The sequence below is a fragment of the Euphorbia lathyris genome, chromosome 2 (assembly GCF_963576675.1).
Source record: "Euphorbia lathyris chromosome 2, ddEupLath1.1, whole genome shotgun sequence".
NCBI classification, from domain to species: domain Eukaryota; kingdom Viridiplantae; phylum Streptophyta; class Magnoliopsida; order Malpighiales; family Euphorbiaceae; genus Euphorbia; species Euphorbia lathyris.
The window spans coordinates 103185690-103191755 of NC_088911.1; the positions used below are offsets into that span (position 1 = coordinate 103185690).

At 34.8% G+C, this 6066-nt stretch overlaps 1 long non-coding RNA gene and 1 other non-coding gene across 2 annotated transcripts; one reads left to right on the forward strand and one right to left on the reverse strand.

Annotated features, from left to right (window-relative positions):
- The first annotated feature begins 293 nt into the window (after positions 1 to 293).
- Positions 294 to 604, forward strand: LOC136220212 (uncharacterized). The gene is made up of 3 exons (XR_010684432.1): positions 294 to 347; positions 441 to 503; positions 590 to 604. It is a non-coding gene; the product is annotated as an uncharacterized lncRNA (long non-coding RNA).
- Positions 605 to 3004: 2400 nt separating this feature from the next.
- On the reverse strand, positions 3005 to 3111 carry LOC136221113 (small nucleolar RNA R71). The gene has a single exon (XR_010684901.1). It is a non-coding gene; the product is annotated as a small nucleolar RNA R71 (small nucleolar RNA).
- Between the last annotated feature and the right edge of the window lie 2955 nt (positions 3112 to 6066).

Below are 6066 nucleotides of genomic sequence, written 5' to 3' on the forward strand. Positions count from 1 at the left end.
GGAAATGTAGTTTCTTTTCTAGTAATTCTAATTCACTTGAGCTTTCAGCACTTATTGCTTTTTCCATTAACGAACTTGAATGCATGTGAGTTGGACAAGCTAGTGAATAAATTCGAAGCTTCATTTTTGTTCAACCTTATTAGTTCCTTGATTATCATAACTCAGTACTGCTATAGTTTGAGCATAATTTATGTTTTGTTGTGCCCTCTACTATGTAACATGCATAAATCAAAATAGTTTCGTCTATTTGGCCAGAAGTACTAAATGGATTTGTTTTCTTATTAACCCTGCAGCCTGTAAACATGGATGTCAAGCAAGATGGTATCAAGCAACCCCCTATGGAGCAGGTACCACATTAGATCACATTTTTAATCCATAGTAAGTGACCCCGAAACATTTGTGTGGATGTAAAATTAATGGACTGTGCTTCTTATTTGCAGGAGTTACCCCATGAGTTGGATGCGGAAGTAAAGTTTCTTAGAGGAGAGGGTGCTAATTTGGAGGTGCGGGATTGGTGATTGAGATTTCTAGTGGCAGAGTTATTTATTTATTATTTTCCCTCTCATTCTGATTTCTCAATTATTTGCAGGTATTAAAAGACAAAAATTTAAAGGCACAACTTTCTGATAGAGAAGGATTATATCGAACATCTGCACAAGCTGCTGCCAAGGCTGAGAAGGTGAATTACTTTCTACTTTATATCTTATAGTTTGTTCTAATTTTGTATCTTCTCTTTTCATCTCTGGTTTTGGAAGGTATAAAGGGTGAGTGTTGTAAAGTGATTCTCAATTTGTTTCATTAACGTTAGTTAATATATCAAAATAGTTTCTTTTTTGAAGGATGGTTAGTTTTTCTGTTCTTAGATCCTGGCATGTTATTGTACTGTAACTGCTAGATTTTTTCTCTCCACACTGTTGATCATTCCCATAAAATAAAAAGTAGAATTCTTTTTTCTTTCCTTTCCTAATATGTGATATTTCTAATCAGTGGCTTCCGCCAATTCCTGGAGGCTATCTCGAGCCTGAAGTTGTTGAAAGGACATGGAGGATTCAACAAGAATCAATTGCTCCGGAAGTTGATATCTTAAGCTCAAAGAATCAACATGATGTAATCTTACCAGGTTGTCTGTTATCTTATTAGTGTTCATTTCCTTTTCTCTACAATGTATTAACGGTCCATTTAATTGAAAACAAAATAGCACACATATAGGTTTAACGTTTAAAAAAGGTACCAATTTAGACCTCGATAACGGAACGAGACACGATGTTGATATTACTATGTTAAGTTTTGTCAATTATACGTGGAGGGAAAGTCAAAACTTAATGGAGTAATAGGAATGACGTGTCCAATCCGTTCTTGAGGCCTAGATTGATACTTTTTTAAACGTTAAGCCTATATTGGTACTATTTTGTACATGGGTCTAAATTTATTTCTACAAAAACCATAGGCCTATTTTGGTACCTTATCCCTTATGAGTGTGTAATTACTGTTAAATAATTTTCAATGAATATAAAAGAGACTAATAAAGTAAAAATGCTAGCTAGCCATGATTGTTAATACAATGTACGTGTAATTACTGGTGATATTTATGCTTGATTATAGTTCAATATTAGAGCTCCATTCAATCCAAAAAAAATATATATATTTTTTTTAAAAATATCAATATTTTGCGTCGCGCGTGAGGAAGGAGCGATACAAAGTGTACCAGATTAATCAGGGAGCTTGTGTCGCGCACCCTTGGAGCGCGTCACAAGAATATCATATGTTGTGTCGCGCACTCTAGAAGCGCGTCACAAGAGTTATCGCTCTATTGTATCGCGCGCTTGACAAGTGCGACAAAACAGATGAGTAGCTTGTGTCGCTCTCAAGAGCGATGCAAAGTTCTTGTGTCGCACCCCTGTTGTGTCGCACAAAAGTGCGACACAACAACATGAAAAAGTGCGACACAAGTAAGCATTTCTGTACTAGTGTTACATTTTTATAATTTATACAAAGTTTAAAGTTGTTTTCTTTGCTTAATGCAAACAAACACAGTTATTCCCTTAATTTAAACACTAAACGTTTCTGTTTTATAATTCATACTCAAAACAGAATTGATTTCTAACATTCTACATATTCTAATCTAATTCTTATTCTATCAATTTCACAACCAATTTCAAATAACGATTATCTATTTATATAAACCTTAAGTCGTATTTAATCTACACATAAGTAAGTTTTTGTTGAAAAACGTTCCCTGTGGGATCGATATCTTTTTATTACTACAAGCAAAACCGTGCACTTGCGGAAATCGCTCAACAAGTTTTTGGCGCCGTTGCCGGGGAACGCCAAAATTTTTAACAAAAATTTAGATTTTTCGTGTTTTATTTCGAATCTAGGTTTATACATACTTATTTTAACTTTTGTAATTTATAAATTTTAATTTACTAACATATTTATTTTTCAAATTCTGTTTTGAATGTAGTTTTGGTTCGTGCAAGATTTCAAGTTCATGCACAGTTCTCGAAGATCAAGCATTGCACCAGACCCTATAGACCCAGAAATTGAAAAAACCATTAAAAAGAACAAGAAAAACAAGAAAAACAAAAACAAAACTCCATTAAAAACAAATACCGAGCCAGATATTATGGCAAATCCACCAACACTTATGGAATATGCTAGGCCAGTGGTGGCCGATGTGACCAATAGCATAGTTAGACCCAGAATTGCCGCAAACCAATTTGAAATTAAGCCCGCTTTGCTTAATATGTTGCAAAATAACGTAACATTTTATGGGTTGCCTAACGAAAATCCTAACACCCACTTGACAAATTTCCTTGAAATTTGCGACACTTTTAAAATAACAAACGTGACTGCCGAAGCAATCAAACTTCGCCTCTTTCCTTTCACTTTGAAAGATAGAGCCAAAGAGTGGTTAACTTCCATGCCAGCCGCAACTTTTGAAACTTGGGAACAACTGGCCCAAGCGTTTTTATCAAAATATTTTCCTTTAGCAAAAACCGCAAGAGTCATAAAAGAGTTAACATCTTTTTCTCAAAATGATAACGAAACTCTTTATGAGGCTTGGGAACGTTTTAAAGAACTTCAACGTTTATGCCCACACCACCAATTGCCCGATGCACTTTTAATGCAAACATTTTATAATGGATTAAATCCTACAACTAGAGGTTCATTAGATGCTATGTCGGGAGGGTTATTTATGAAAAAGACATCAGCCCAAGTAAGAGAACTTTTGGAGGAAATGACAATCAACAACAGTATGTGGCTCGCGGAACGTGGACATATACCGGTGGTAAAACCATCATCCTCAACCACATCATCAGTTAAAGGTATAGTGAATCTTGATCCAGTTGCGATGTTACAAGCCCAATTTTCTGCCTTATCGCACAAAATTGATAGGTTTATGGCACCATGCGATGCTAACGGTAATCCAATCCAAACGGATGTGGATTACGAAGGTATGAGTGAGATCGAATAGGTAAATTTTGTCCAAAGGCAAAACCAAACTAATAATCCTTATTCCAATACTTATAATCCTGGATGGAGGAATCATCCTAACTTTAACTGGAAGGATAATAATAATAATAATGTCAATGCTAATCAAAATCGTACCAATAATTATCAAAATCAATCAAGAGATACGATTAGCACTTTACCTTCTAAAATCGACAAATTTATAGATGCTATCGGTGGAAAAATAAGTAATCATGACGATGGTTTTAAACGGATCGAGAATAAATTCGATCAGCTTATTAAAAACCACTCATCTAGCATCCATAATTTGGAGGTTCAAATTGGACAAATTGCTAAATCAATTCCATCCCGAAAAGAGGGAAGTCTTCCCAGCCATATGGAAGAAAATCCGAAAGAGCATGTAAAGGCTATCACTCTTCGTTCAGGGAAAAATTACTTAGGTCCGGAAATGCCAGGAGATTCGGCTTTACTAGGAACTGATTTACCAAAATCCAAAGAAGATACATTAAACACAGAAAGTTCACCAATTGACTCAAGTACAAAAACTTTTGTACCCAAACCACATTTTCCACACAAAGTCCGAAATAAGGACTATGACAAACAACTTTTAACATTTTTAGACAAACTTAAAAATTTGCACATTAATTTGACGTTTATGGATGCGATTACGCAAATTCCTAACTATGGTAAGTTCTTAAAGGATTTAATTTCAAAGAAAATTAGTTGGGAAGGAATTTTATCCATTTCGCTAACTGAAGACTGTAGTTCAATAGTGTCTAGCAATTTGCCTACTAAACTCAAAGATCCCGGATGTTTTACTATTCCGTGTAAGTTGGGAGATATTGAATTCCCAAGTTGTCTTTGTGATTTAGGAGCAAGTATAAACTTAATGCCATTGTCTATTTTTAATAAGTTAGGTTTAGAAGAAGATATCAAACGTACCAATATGGTTTTGCAATTAGCGGATTAAACCACTAAAAGACCATATGGTATAATTGAAGATGTTTTAGTTAAAGTTGACAAATTTATTTTTCCTACCGATTTCGTTATATTAGACTTTGCATATGACGTTAATTTTCCACTAATTTTTGGTAGACCGTTTATGAACACGGGACGTGCTCTAGTTGATGTGTCGGAAGGGAAAGTAGTTTTAAGGATAGGAGAGGATAAGATCGAGTTTAATATGAACAAAGCAATGAAATATCCCATGGAAGAATTCGCTTGTATGAAACTCGACCTAGTTGAAGAATGTGTCAATGACATTATTCAAAAAGAAGAAGTAATAGAATCTATAATGGGAGAAGAATTAGAAGATAAGGACCCAGAGCCTTTGATTCGAGAAGATGGACCATTTCCGCCTTCAATTGTAATACCTCCTAAATTAGAACTTAAAGAGTTACCAGACCATTTGAGGTACGCTTTCTTAGGCGAAAGCGATTCTCTTCCTATAATTATCTCTAACAAGTTAACAAAAGATCAAGAAGAAAAATTGAAAGAAGTTGTTAGAAATAGGATAGGAAGTATGGGATGGCAAATTTCAGACTTGAAAAGAATTAATCCTAGTATTGTAATGCACATAATTCACTTAGAAGAAGATAAGCCACCTAAAGCGGATAGGCAAAGACGCTTAAATCCGAACATGAAAGAAGTAGTAAAAAATGAGATTACTAAACTTTTAGACAATGGAATCATTTATCCTATCTCGGATAGTGAATGGGTTAGCCCAATCCATTGTGTACCGAAAAAGGGAGGCATAACTGTTGTAAGGAATGACGAAGGTGAATTACTACATACGCGAACCACCACCGGTTGGAGGGTTTGTATAGATTATAGGAACCTAAACAAAGCAACCAGGAAAGATCATTTTCCTCTACCTTTCATTGATCAAATGATCGAAAGGATAGCCGGTCATTCTTTTTATTGTTTTCTAGATGGTTATTCCGAATTCTTTCAAATTTATATTTACCCGGATGACCAAGATAAAACAACCTTCACATGTCCTTTGGTCTATGTAATGCACCAGCAACATTTCAACGTTGTATGACTGCAATTTTTAACGATTTCATTGAAGATATCATGGAAGTTCTTATGGATGATTTTTCAGTTTACGGAGATTCTTTCGATGCATGTTTAGGAAATTTAGATAAAGTTTTGTCTAGATGTGAAGAGACGAATTTAGTGTTAAACTGGGAAAAATGTCATTTCATGGTTGACGAAGGAATTGTTTTAGGCCATAAAATATCTGAAAAAGGATTAGAAGTGGATAGAGCAAAAACTTCAGTGATAGAAAAATTACCCCTTCCAACTACTGTTAAGGGAGTACGGTCATTTTTAGGACATGCAGGTTTTTACAGACGATTTATTAAAAAACTTTTCTGTAATTTCCAAACCACTTACTAACTTACTTATGAAAGACTCAACCTTTGATTTTAATGAAGATTGTGTTAAAGCTTTCGAGACATTGAAGACAGCTTTAGTTAGTGCACCCATAATTGCTAAACCCGATTGGGATTTACCTTTTGAAATCATGTGTGATGCAAGTGACTTAGCCGTAGGATGTGTTTTAGGTCAAAGGAAGGATAAGAAGCTTCA